The sequence below is a fragment of the Lygodium microphyllum genome, chromosome 3 (assembly GCF_053477565.2).
Source record: "Lygodium microphyllum isolate KBCC chromosome 3, Lygodium_microphyllum_v1.1.10, whole genome shotgun sequence".
Taxonomy (NCBI): domain Eukaryota; kingdom Viridiplantae; phylum Streptophyta; class Polypodiopsida; order Schizaeales; family Lygodiaceae; genus Lygodium; species Lygodium microphyllum.
The window spans coordinates 133,105,264-133,120,007 of NC_141137.1; the positions used below are offsets into that span (position 1 = coordinate 133,105,264).

A 14,744-nucleotide genomic window follows, 5' to 3' on the forward strand; every position below is an offset into this window, starting at 1 on the left:
ATATGAAGTTTACTATTATTAATCACATCTTGACAATTAGATTTTAGATCCATGATCTTTCCACAATGTTTTCCACTTTATACTTTATAAAGGTAACACTTAAAAATATCATATTTTCTCGTTCAATTAAGATATGCTTCAGTAACAATCTTTAATGTTGAATGCAGGTTTTACAATTGAATAAGCGACTTTTCATTTGGATTTCATGGGAGCTTTTTACAAGATTCAAGTAATTTTCGATAATACGCAAGAAAATATAGGTCTTGTGAGACTAAGAAAATATGGATCCGAACCTACCTTTGCTCAAATTCGTGAACAAATTGAAGGTGATGAGCTCATAGGTGGGTCTTTTAACTTCATTGAGGACAATTATATTATTAAAAAGCAACAAGAGGAGTGGTGGACTCTTAGTGATAATCTTCAAGCATGCATCAAGAGGTGTGCTAGTGTGACGAATGAACCACATTCTCCAAATAAGCGACAATGTTTAGAACATGTTGTAGAGGATCAAAATGAAGCTTTAGGCAACCTCACTTCAAAGCTAAAAAGTAAATTGTTAAGTCCAAGCACTCTCGAGACTTGGAAACATGAATGCAATAGAATAAGGCTAAAGTTAAAACAATCAACAATCTCAAGGGATGATAGATTTGAAATTCACAGCAAAGATATCAATGGAGAATCTTGAGTTCGTGTTTGGTGTAACGAATGTAACTTGTTGTATGGGAAGGGCTCAGTGGAAGGGAAGCATACCACATATACTTGTCTTTCTAACTTCACGAGGACACACATCATGCAAAATAAATATCATGAGAAAAATTATCTTATGTTTCAAGGGCTTACAAAAGTGGATATACAACATATTGTAGTTGATCAAGAACTTGATGATAAGAAAGAAATAGAGACATCAATAGAGAAGTTACATTCTTACATGGAGAAACATAAAGGTATTATCTTTTTTCTTTGTTTGAGTTTATATATGCAGTTCTTTCTATTGAAAAATAGGCTGTGCATTAGATTAGGCTTTTTAATATCAAACTTGTTATATAATATAAGTCTACTTTTCATCATGTAGATTGGGATTTTGAGGTCATCAAAGCTACCTTGCATGACTTCAAAGACAAAAGCTTTGCTCGTGTAAGGTGCAAGTACGATGACACATGGCTACATTTGTGTCCTTCAAGGTCTAACCTATATACAATTTTGATAGAGCATACAAAATCAATATTGCACACAAATGCATTTTTGAAGGAGGAGGAAAATTTCAAGCCATTGCTCACAGGATTGCGTGGATGTCCTCGAAAGGCTATAGTGCATGATCCAAAACAAACATCTCTTAGAAAGTTCATGGTCTCTACAAAGGCTAGAAATTCAACTCAGGGTGATCCATTGGCCTCATCTCTAGATGACCATAAAGATTATGAAAATTCATTGGTAAGTGTAAGCTTGTTATGTTGGGGTTTATGGAGTCACATAATTGAGGTTAGCAAGAAGAGCATCAATGTGAAATCTTTATTAGATGATCAATGTAGTGGCAAACTTTGGTTTTCATAGCCTTCTACCAGGGCAAATCTGAATTATGGAAATACATGCTTTCAAATAGATGGTTTTTTTTGTCACATTGATTGCCCACGCATTTCAAATAGTGAGAAACCATTCACAGACTTCTCTTATGCTCATTGCAAAGGTATACCTAAGCTTTTTGACTTTAGGATGAGAGTATATAGGGAGAAGTTAGCCCAAGAGAAGAGAGGGGATAGAGGAACTGGATTTGGTAGAAGATTAGATTATCTTACTAGACAGGAGCTCAAACAAACAACACTTGTTGCTAAAAAGCATATAAGAGAACTCACTTTTAAACTATGCAAGTATAAGCTTCGGCTTGCAACTCTTTCAATGAAAATAAGGAGCTTACATGAAGCCAACATGGAATCTCTTAATCGAAGAGATGTAAAGAGATTTTGTAACAATATAATAGAAGCCCATAGATTGGGAAAATTTGGTGGAAAACTTGCTCTATGGGACTTCTTACAAGACATAGCTACAAATATGTTACGATCAAAGAGAGGCCAACGATATAGTGCAAATACCAAAGCTTTGTTTGAGGTTGCAAAGATGTGGGATGGACCAAGGTTGCATGATTTCCTCACTACTAACCTCAATGGTCCTTCACTCTCAACGACAAAGAGAGTCCATAGACAAGCCACCCACTTCATACCTAGTATATATAGATATATTTTTGACGCCATTCCTGAAATATATCGGAAGGAGAAAGAAAAACATGGCATTGCAAGAAAGATTCCCTTTATTTTGGTGGAAGATGAGACTACCATAAAGAAGTGAATAAGGTAAACATATTGCAAAATTTGTTTTTTGGGATCATAAAAAATATTCTCGATCAAATTTTACATTTTATGACATTTTTTGTTTTGATTGTAGGTGGAACCCTAAAGATGATATTCTTATTGGGTTTGATGGATACAAGTCTTTAGACCATGAGTGTGGGACTTCATCCATGATTAAAGTTGGAGAAGGAAAAGCAGGCTATGATGTAATTGTTGATGCTTTTGAGACTTGCATCATTGGTAGTTATGCAAGAGTCTTTCTTTGTTGCAAATCCACTTCATGAAGCACTTCCATGCTTAGTTGTGGCTGCTCATTGCACATGCAATCGGTTTGATGTAAGTTTTGTCCAAAGGCAATGGAGTAAAATCTCAGCATTGTGGGATGAGAATCCTTCCTTGACAATAGTTCCTATTATTGGACATGTATCAGATGGAGATAGTCGACGAAGAAAACTAATGTTAGCTGATTATGTTCACAAACATGGCACCGGATACAAGATTGCCGCGTAAAAATTGTAAAGGTAGATGTGCGATAGGAAGGAAGCTAGGAAGATAGGAGGACAATGGCAAAAAGGGCCTGTTGAGCCACGACCAACCATGTAAAAAAGGGGATAGGGGGATAACCACCCAAAAGTGGTTTAGGGTTTTGTATATAAAGTTCAAAAAGTGAATGATAGCTCATTCCTTGGTGTGTGGCAAAGTGGACTCTTCTTCTTCTTCTCTTCTCTTGGTTGCTTGTGAGTGCTTGAGGGAGGGAGTGTGAGTGACTGAGAGAGTGAGTGTGCGAGAGTGAGGGATCTTGGAGGTGAAGCTCTCCACATCTCCTCTCTTCTTCTTCTTCTTTTCTCTTCTCTTGTCTCGTGCGTGGATATGGAGGATGGAGCTTCAAGGAAGAGGCTTGATTATGTTTGAGCTTGCATCACAAATCGTGGAGCTATCGGAGTGCTTGAGGAAGGAAGCAACTCAATTGGGCATCAAGGTAAGCTCACTACACTCGTAGAGAGGGATAGTGTGTCAGTTATATGAGAGGTAGCCATTAGTGCTCACTTGAAACGCTTGAACAATAAGCGATCCGTGGGTCTTGGCAGTTGAGCTTGAGCTTGCCTCTACATTTTGGTTCCATTGCCGAGACCAATGGATTCAAGCTTGAGCACTTGAGCGTTTGCACGCTTCAAGTCGAGCATCCAAGTAAGGGTTTCATCCCCAAACTAGAGCTTAAGGTAGATAGGAGGTTTTGGATTTTAATCCATGCTACAAGTAAGTATTTTTTGTTTTTGATGATTGGTTGAGTAGGAGAATTCAATTCAGTACCTTGCTTTTGATTTTTGTCGCATTTAGAGTAGGATAGGAAGGAGAAATCAGAGTGGGAAGCCTACAATTTACTATTGTAAAACAGTCTTGCACAGGGCAATAACATGGCAAATGGGAAAAAGAGAGGGCTCAGATGTCTGGGAGTCATAGGTGGAGTGATTGGGAGGGCTGAGGTGCTGTTTAGCTAGGGTTTAAGATCCTGGGTGACCAGGGAAAACCTCATTTGCACTCCTGGTTTTAAGAGAGAGAGAGCTTGCAAGGCGGCACAGGACTACGTCGAATCAATCGGAGTGTTTCGGAGCTTTCGGTGAGATTGGGTATAGAATGCTTTTGACCTACACTCCTCCTTGATTCCTGGATATCCTGGTAGCTGCTAACAACATGTAAGGGAATATTTTTGGGCAAAAACATGATCGACACGTGCTTCGATTGATGGAATCAGACGCTTACCACAGTGTCTGATTCCCAGAGCTGATTTGTCTAATCGAACATACCTGTTGTTAGAGGGGTTTTTGTCAAAATGTCGTTTCCACCAAGGATCAGAGATAGAAGGAAGTAGAGATAGGAGATGGAAGAGAAGAAAAAGAATAGAATACGGCAAAGACAAAGCACGATGAGTTGAATTAACATGTATTGACAGAACCTGAAATCCTTTGTCTGGCACTACTCAGAAGCAATCTCCAAGCATTAGATCTCTTGGAGCTCCTTCATAGACCACAAACCTGCTTCAAAATAATAGCTCCTTCTATGCTGCTTGGAACCCAAATCTAATGGCTCCATTGGCTTCGAAAGGGAGGTAAAACACTAGGAGAACACATGGCCCAAAATCTCCTAGTTCACTCCTTCTAGCTCAAAGTGCAGTTTTCAGCCTCTCAACAGTGATCGCGATGTGCAGATTTTGCCAATCTATCTTTTTTATGAAAAATCTCATAACTGGTTGAAAAAGCCTCTTACTTTTTGCATGCCATCATAATTTAGAAGCTTTTCTAGCTTTTTCATATTTTTACAATAAATAATATTAAAAAAATACTAAAATTGTCCAAATATCTAGTATTTTTGGACCATCTATGCCACCACGGACACTAGCACTAATGAATTAGATCACATTGACTTTCTACATCAATAAAGAAGTTGGATGATAATGCACTCCAGAGTTTTTCACATTGTGCCGGCATAGTGGCACGACACCGTCCCATTTGAAAATTAGACCAACTCCAAACTGGACACACTACCCCATCCAATCGCCACAATCAAACTTACCACTTCCATCCAATTTTGAGAATCAAACGAGAAGGAATCGGACACAGTGCCCCATCCGATTAGACACTCGACTCATCTAATCGCCACAATTAGACCATAGAATCAGACCAACTGACATGTCTGATTGGACATACCTTCAAATCGAACCCAACCCCGTCCAATTTCTAGAATCGGACATATCCCAATCGGACCAACTCAAGTCCTCCGATCAGACACACCTGTCCAATTGTAACAATTGGACCCGACCTTGTCCGATTCCTAGAATTGGACATATTCCAATCAGACCAACGCAGGTCGTCCGATCAGACACACCTGTTCGATTGTGACAATCAAAAATGGCCCTGTCCGATTCTTAGAATCAGACATATCCCAATCGGAGCAACTCAGGTCGTCCGATTGGACATACCTGTCCGATTGTGACAATCGGACCCGACCTTGTTCGAATCGGACACTGGTAAATTGGACGTCCAATTTTCAAAATCGGACATAGCTTGAGAAAGAAAATTTGAAAATTGGATAACCCCGACTAACAAAGGGTGTGACCCGCACCGAAAAAACCCACCAAATCCCTCACAAGTAGTTAAAAATCATGGCTGAACAATCTGGAATCGTGTCTAGTATTGTGGGCTGATTGCAAAACCCTAACTCAACCCTGAACAAGCCAAACGGGATAGCGCAGCAAACAAACCCAAGAAGGCGACGAGAATAGCTAGGAACCAAACAAACGACCCTATCAAGCCAACCTATAGACCAGAGAGCCAAAGCTGCACACACTTTGTTTTCTCACTCACCTTGGTTTCCATCGAAATCCATGGTGGGATGTTTTAGTTAACAAGAACTATAGGCCACATACTGTAAGAAGTTGAGCGGAGACCGAATGGGTTCACACCATCCATACCAAGACCGTACCAAATATTCCTTGGCTCTCGTGCAAAGCCTAGAAAGGTAGAGTCAATGTGGTTTCATGCGTGTGAATCCGCTGATATTCGTTGGAGTCCATCTGTGGATCTATTCTGTCCATGCCACATTATCAAGTTTGCCATGCCTGATGTACGAAACATGTGATGTATACAGGGGATAAGCGAAAAGTGTCTAAGAATTTTTTGAGGGATGGTCTGTCCTTGCAAGTCCTATTGATACCTATGCGCACCACACTTTGGACATGTCTCCATAGTCTCGTATTCTCCTCGAAACTAACACATGCATGGATGCTATTGTACTCCATGCTAAGCTTTCGTAAAACATGTCACACATCATCATGAGACTCATGCATGGTATTTGCAAGTGGTAATATATAATACTTTAGAAATCTGAAAAGAAATCATAAAATACCTTGAAAAAGAATAATTCTTTTTTATGATGATGCTGAAAAGAAATCAATGAAGCGTACGCAGAAGGTACCTGAAAAACCCGGTCACACTGGCTTCGCTCCACCTGTATTTTTCCTACATGCTTAGGAGTGTAAGGAGCATCTTCAGGCAAGATACTCAACACCCATCATATAATGGTATGGATGCTTCCTCTCTAAGCAGATCAGATGTCTCGGCATTCATGGGTATCAATGCATCGATCATTGCCTCCATCTCAGGCTCCAAGATTGTAGGAAAGTATGAAAGGCTACCTATCTCCTCTGGTATTGACGGTCTAGATTGGGTAGTGCCTTCCAAGTGGTGGATTGGCTCCAGCACTCCATCCATCATGCACCCACGAACTCTTCTAACTAGCTGTAATCCCTCCATTATAAATCCCTCCAATACCATCCTCCTAGGGGATTGCTTATTGCTTCAAGCGTTTCTGATACTCGAGGGACGACCAGCTGCACAATGGGAGCCACAACTGTGCGAACAATGCCGAGTATCTTCCCGAAGCCTAAAGCACACCGGAATCTCTCCTAGTCATCATCCTTAAACTCCATCGCATGTCATTCACCCAGCCACTTGGAAGCACTGTCATCCACCTACCCGTTTCGCCTAGTAGCCTACCTAACTAGCCACTACGTCCCACCACAATGCCATGGGATTGGCACTTGGCTAGGAGGAGGGTAATGTTACCATGTTTCCCGTAACACAAAGGAGCGGAAAATGAAAAAAAAAGAATAGCAAAAAAGGCGTAGGATAAAAACAGAGAAAGGCACCTTGACCGGTAACCAGAACCTGGAAAATTTGAATGTTCAGGCACGACCCTCAGAAAACCTCGATGTCGCCCCAAGACAACAAAAGAGTAGAGGGCGCACCATCAAAATGTGGGAGCGCCCCCGAATCTTTGTAAAAGAGTTCTAGGCTCACTCATGTGCAAAGTGTACGCATTAGTTAGGAATAGGATAAATTAGAATGGTGGGAAATAGGAAAGAGGGCCTAGGCTACGGCCGGCCATGTAAAAGAAGCAAAGGGGATGACCGCCCACAAAAAAATTAAAGGTTTTGTATATAAAGTTGAAAAGTGAATGAGAAGCTCATTCTTTGGTGTGTGGCAAAAAGAGTCTTCTTCTTCATCTCTTCTTCTCTCCTTCTTACTTGTGTGTGCTCTTGAGAGAGGGAGTGTGAGAGTGTGAGGGAGTGAGTGTGTGTGGAGTGAGGGACTAAGAGGGTGAAGCTCTTCACCATCTCCTCCCCTTTTCTTCTCTTCTCTTCTCTTCTCTTCTCTTGAGCACGCGGCTATGGAGGATGAAGCTTGGAGATGGAGGAAGCTTGAGGATGCTTGAGCTAGCATCAAGAATCGTGGAGCTACCAGAGTGCAAGAGAGAGGAGGGTACTCGATCGAGCATCAAGGTAAGCTCACTACACTCGTAGAATCGACAGCGTGTTGGCTAGGTGAAAGATAGTCATTAGAGCTCGCTTGGAAGGCTTGAAACAATAAGCAGTTCGTGGGTCTTGGCGGTTGAGCGAAAGCTCCCACATTATCTATACAAGATCACAAAACTCGTTGTTTATTTATGTACATATTTACGAATCCATGTCACTTCGTGAGAATAAAAACCAATTGTAGAACTCAGGATTGTACTGGAGTGTGTGACACGCATCCAGTACTCGTGGTAGCTTACAAAATAATAATAGATATTTTGCAACATCGAGTAGCATGGTATCTTGTCCGAATCTACTAGCAACGTGAAACTCCTCCTCAGTGAGAACCTTATTAGCCAGAGAGTTTTCTTGGCTAGTTTCGGCTAAGTCCATACCCTGAATGGCAGTCAGTACTTGAAAGGAAGTCGGTGCCACATAGGTTGGGTCTCTTTGAGACCGCCATTTAGCCAATCACTCCTTTGAGAACGTCATAATTTGGGATCCCAGTTCGGCCAGTGTAATGCAATTTTCAAACCAACATTTTTTCGAATTGACTTTGACCCTCTGATTGCCGCTTTGGTTGCTCTATCTCCAAGAGATTTGATTGGCAGAGCACATCATTGAATATCACAGTTAAGCGTAGTTTGTCGGCTTCCTCGTCGGAGATGAGTCGCATGCGTTCATGTAGGAGCCTATCATAGTGCTGGTCAAGATGTTCTTGCTCTTCCCAGGATACGAGAGATGGCAAGTATTCTTTCAACTGTCCCCTAGGGAATGCACCCATGTCTGCAAGGACGTAGACACGTGCGAATACTTTGGGTTTAGCATCCAACTCACTTAAGCATTCTGTGACACTTCTATATTCAATGAGGGCTTACTCGGTTGCTATCTTATGCAAGGTTCTAGGAGTTTCCCTAGGCTTTAGCATAGCTAGGGGCTCAGGCCTAGATGAGCAAGATTGGTCAACACTAGGATTGCTTATACTCTCAAGGTTTCCATGTTTCTCCTAAGGCCTTGCTGCTATTGTGTCATGGTTCTCTTTAGATGTGAGCGGTATAGTCTTGTCACCCTATTGTTACAGTGTTGTATCCACTCTTGATTGGTCAATGTGAGTTTTGTTGTCAGTGGATTGAGTGTCGCAAGCAACCGTTGATGGTAATGGTTGCTTTGATTTTTCAAAGCACATGGATGCATCTGAGGTTTCACCGCTACTAAGAGAGATGACAATGGGTTCATGGGTGGACTCGATGCTTTATTCCTCAGCTCTTCAGCATTCTTGGTCTCAATCTTCTTAGGGTCTACAACCACTTGCAACTATCGTCGTTGTTTTCATTCTTTTCTCTTCTTTTTCTTAGGCAATCGAGGTGTATCCCTTGAAGACTTGGGACCTTGAACTAGTTCAGTTGGGTTGATGCGCTTGTTTAGGCCTCAGCATTCTCTTTCTCTAGTGTATCCTCATGGAACATAGTTGCGGCCTGCTGAACAGCCTCGCTAGGTCGTGAGGATACAACTGCCTCTCTTTTTGGATAGCCTAGCTCTTCAGCTAATTTCCCTCCATTTGGCTCCTCATCTGATTTTATTGGCAGGTGCTTTTGGTTGGGCATTTGCTCTAGACTCTTGTCCCCACCCATTAGAACATGCCTCCATTGCTTCTTATCAATGTAGGTGTTGTGTTTAGAGTTGTTTTTCTCTTGCTCAGAAGGTTTGGGTGACTCTAATGTGGAACCCAGAGATAGTCTAGGATTCTTGTTAGGTAAGCTTGGACAAAACCAACTAAAGAAGTCAGGGTTGTATTGATGGGAAGCATAGGGATCTAGAATTGTAGGGTCTTGAGTGAGGCAAAAGACATATGCACTAACATCAAAAACCATGCTCCCTACTCCTAGCCTGCTAGCCACGTGTAGATATTCTTCTAGAAGCAGTTTATCGTACAAGGGACGTTTTTGGATAGTGGCAAAAAACGAGACCTCATGGACCACTGCCAACACTCGTAATGAGGTTAGGGAAATGTGTGTGGAATCATGTTTTGATGTCCAAAGGGCTTTTCTTTGCTCAGCGACGAGTGTCATTAGTCGGTGGCCAATTTTGGCTACCAAACTTTTATTGGAGTACCATTTCTGCACAAACTCGCCTTGTCCTTTCCCTTTTTGTTTGATTGCTTCGATCTTTTCCTTATTTGTCTCACATTGAGCAGTATAGAGTGAGGGTATCAAGCGCAATTCTCTAGCTGTGGCCTTTGGGATATCTGTTATGACTTCTTTGGTGATAGCTACATAGCGGGATCAAACATGTTGTTGCTCATCCCAAGTCAGGGGTTCAGCTAGGAGCTTCGTGTGCTCTATTGTTGACCTTTCCATGTCCACCTGGATGTACACATGTGTAATGGTTTTCAGCTTGTGATCAAGCTTCATTAGGCACTTCTTCTCTGGTTCATTGGTGAGATGCGCCATCTCCTTGGCCAAACCTTCAAGAGATTTCTCCTCAAGCCTAAGCTTTAGATGCTTCAGTAGTACTAAAGGTGTCAAGGATGTTGGTTGCGACACCTCTTCCACGGTTGAATTGCTAAGGACATGTTCCGCAAGGGGTATCATCACGGCCAAAGACTATGATTGTTGTGATTCACGGTTGTAGCAGCTAGTTCAGTGGACTAGCTATTGTTAGTAGATTGCAGTGTCATGCCCTCAGGCAGATTGGAAGTGGTTGTGTCTTTTGTTGCCCTTTGAGCATTCACTTGTGTAGATCGAGCCTCAGTTGATCTAGTCACAATAGATTGCACAAGCATATCCTTGGGCCGAGAGCTACGGGTGGTGTTATGTCCCGCCTCTTAGACATTTGGAAGCTTAGATGGAGATAGAGATTGGGATTGAGAAGCTGCACTTGACAACTATTGTTGTGCTTTTTGTATCCGTTTAGGAAAAGAGGGTGTAGGAGACTTGGGACTCCCATGTTGCCTTGACCCTCGCTCGACGATTTGCTCATGGCTATTAGATGATTCTGCCATTTGCTCTGTTGAGAAATTAACCTTACCATGAGCAATCTTGTGGCTATGATGCTCATTATTCTCTTGGGAAATCAAAGGCTCCTTGGGAACTAGTGGCTTTTGTGCACACTCGATGGGTACATATGATATTTGCTTGTTAAGCACGCTAGGCTGAGGATCTACCCTTCTAATAATCCCGTTTGGTTTCTTGATTTTCATGAGGGGATTGGTCACTCCGATGTTTTTGACTCGAGACTTGGTTTTCCATTTAGATTTCCTCCTGTGCTTCTTCACTCTTGATACGATCTGGCCTGATGAGGAGTAAACTCCCGTCATGCCCGTATATCCCATGTCTCCATGTATACACCTCTGTGCATTTATTTATATTATTTTTATTTTAAAAAGTAAAGAAAGAAAAAAAACAAAAAAGAAAAAGAGAGAGAAGCACCACAGCCACTGCACCTAGGGTTCTCCCTAGCCCCCTCCCCACTTCACACTTAGGGCACATCAAGGGTAGGACTTCCAGACCTGTCACCCTAAGACTTGCACTGCACCTCCAACAAAGCATGAACTGGGTCCTCAAGTGTAGGGACGTTGCCAAGGGCTTGCCCAAGGTTAGACCCATCTCCCAGTTCCACCGCCACGAGCACCACGCACTACACGAAAAGGCAAACACACCCCTTAGGGAGTGCACAACTTTTCTTGCAGGGTATGTTCAAGTTCAAGAAATGGCTACTCCGTTGCAGAGGATCACCCACTACATCCTATGAATAACCAAAAAAAATTTCCCTGTGCCGGGGTCCAACCATCCACCTACTGATGGCTACCATGATCAAGCCAAGCCAAAATACATTTGCCATTGGCATAGATCTTGGAACCTCGCCTTCCGAAGAGGCATGCCCGATGCCTTAAGATCCACAGATCGCTTATTGACTCCACACGCCTGAAGATCTTCAACTCAAGAATTAAAGACCTTCAACTCAAAGACAAAGATCTTCAAATCAAAGACACATCTTTCCAATGCAAACACAGTTCGGGCAGAGGGGGGAGGGGGGGGGGGGAGGGAGGGGGTGGGCTTCTCCATTATAAATCCCTCCAATACCATCCTCCTAGGGGATTGCTTATTGCTTCAAGCGTTTCTGATACTCGAGGGACGACCAGCCTCTATATTCAATTACACTTCTATATTCAATGAGGGCTTCCTCGGTTGCTATCTTATGCAAGGTTCTAGGAGTTTCCCTAGGCTTTAGCATAGCTAGGGGCTCATGCCTAGATGAGCAAGATTGGTCAACACTAGGATTTCTTATACTCTCGAGATTTCCATATTTCTCCTAAGGCCTTGCTGCTATTGTGTCGTGGTTCTCTGTCACCCTATTGTTACAGTGTTGTATCCACTCTTGATTGGTCAATGCGAGTTTTGTTGTCAGTGGATTGAGTGTTGCAAGCAACCATTGATGGTAATGGTTGCTTTGATTTTTCAGAGCACATGGATGCATCTGAGGTTTCACCGCTACTAAGAGAGATGGCAATGGGTTCATGGGTGGACTTAATGCTTTATTCCTCAGCTCTTCAGCATTCTTGGTCTCAATCTTCTTAGGGTCTACAACCACTTGCAACTATCGTCGTTGTTTTCATTCTTTTCTCTTCTTTTTCTTAGGCAATCGAGGTGTATCCCTTGAAGACTTGGGACCTTGAACTAGTTCAGTTGGGTTGATGCACTTGTTTAGGCCTCAGCATTCTCTTTCTCTAGTGTATCCTCATGGAACATAGTTGCAGCCTGCTGAACAGCGTCGCTAGGTCGTGAGGGTACAATTGCCTCTCTTTTTGGATAGCCTAGCTCTTCAGCTAATTCCCCTCCATTTGGCTCCTCATCTAATTTTATTGGCAGGTGCTTTTGGTTGGGCATTTGCTCCAGACTCTTGTCCCTACCCATTAGAACATGCCTCCATTGCTTCTTATCAGTGTAGGTGTTGTGTTTAGAGTTGTTTTTCTCTTGCTCAGAAGGTTTGCGTGACTCTAATGTGGAACCGAGAGATAGTCTAGGATTCTTGTTAGGTAAGCTTGGACAAAACCAACTAAAGAAGTCATGGTTGTATTGATGGGAAGCATAGGGATCTAGAAGTGCAGGGTCTTGAGTGAGGCAAAAGACATATGCACTAACATCAAAAACCATGCTCCCTACTCCTAGCCTGCTAGCCACGTGTAGATATTCTTCTAGAAGCAGTTTATCGTACAAGGGATGTTTTTGGATAGTGGCAAAAAACGGGACCTCATGGACCACTGCCAACACTCGTAATGAGGTTAGGGAAATGTGTGTGGAATCATGTTTTGATGTCCAAAGGGCTTTTCTTTGCTCAGCGACGAGTGTCATTAGTCGGTGGCCAATTTTGGCTACCAAACTTTTATTGGAGTACCATTTCTGCACAAACTCACCTTGTCCTTTTCCTTTTTGTTTGATTGCTTCGATCTTTTCCTTATTTGTCTCACATTAAGCAGTATAGAGTGAGGGTATCAAGCGCAAATCTCTAGTTGTGGCCTTTGGGATATCTGTTATGACTTCTTTGGTGATAGCTACATAGCGGGAGCAAACATGTTGTTGCTCATCCCAAGTTAGGGGTTCAGCTATGAGCTTTGTGTGCTCTATTGTTGGCCTTTCCATGTCCACCTGGACGTACACATGTGTGATGGTTGTCAGCTTGTGATCAAGCTTCATTAGGCACTTCTTCTCTGGTTCATTGGTGAGATGCGCTATCTCCTTGGCCAAACCTTCAAGAGATTTCTCCTCAAGCCTAAGCTTTAGATGCTTCGGTAGTACTAAAGGTGTCAAGGATGTTGGTTGCGACACCTCTTCCACGGTTGAATTGCTAAGGACATGTTCCACAAGGGGCATCATCACGGCCAAAGACTATGATTGTTGTGATTCACGGTTGTAGAAGCTAGTTCAGTGGACTAGCTACTATTAGTAGATTGCAATGTCATGCCCTCAGGCAGATTGGAAGTGGTTGTGTCTTTTGTTGCCCTTTGAGCATTCACTTATGTAGATCGAGCCTCAGTTGATCTAGTCACAATAGATTGCACAAGCATATCCTTTGGCCGAGAGCTACGGGTGGTGTTATGTCCCACCTCTTAGACATTTGGAAGCTTAGATGGAGATAGAGATTGGGATTGAGAAGCTGCACTTGACGACTGTTGTTGTGCTTTTTGTATCCGTTTAGGAAAAGAGGGTGTAGGAGACTTGGGACTCCTAAGTTGCCTTGACTCTCGCTAGACGATTTGCTCATGGCTATTAGATGATTCTACCATTTGCTCTGTTGAGCAATTAACCTTACCATGAGCAATCTTGTGGCTATGATGCTCATTATTCTCTTGGGAAATCAAAGGCTCCTTGGAAACTAGTGGCTTTTGTGCACACTCGATGGGTACATATGATATTTTCTTGTTAAGCACGCTAGGCTGAGGATCTACCCTTCTAATAATCCCGTTTGGTTTCTTGATTTTCATGAGGGGATCAGTCACTCCGATGTTTTTGACTCGAGACTTGGTTTTCCATTTAGATTTCCTCCTGTGCTTCTTCGCTCTTGATACGATCTAGCCTTCAAGTGACAAAGGTGGTTTAGCCCGAGGTTTTGGCACCCAAATCCATTGGTTACCTACGTAATAACCTTGAGCACGTGGCAACGCTTTGGATATCCATCACATTGTTGTGTTGGCTCTCCATTGATACCTTCATCTATAAGGCTTGGGCTTCTTTTATGGTCTTCTACGATATTTGTAAGTCCAAAGCCTATCCTTGGCATTGTATCTTGACCTTCTTATTTCAAGCATGGCCTCACTCATTGGTTCTCTCTGTTCATCATGCACTTGTGCCAACTCTTTCAACAAGTCCTTGCTCTCATTACTAGGCTTTCTTGGCATGTTGGAATATTCCTTGTCTTTCCCTCGAGGTTTAATGAGGTCACCCTTGCTAAAGGTTGCGATTATCCTTACACCCAATAGTGTCAAGTGTATCCTCTGTGCTACATAATTTGCCTCACACTTGGTCACCCTTTTGAAGGGTCTTCCTAGGAGGGTT

General features: G+C 42.5%; 1 pseudogene; it reads left to right on the top strand.

Annotated features, from left to right (window-relative positions):
- Window positions 1-205: 205 nt before the first annotated feature.
- Window positions 206-7,192, top strand: LOC148038918 (uncharacterized; annotated as a pseudogene).
- Window positions 7,193-14,744: the final 7,552 nt, after the last annotated feature.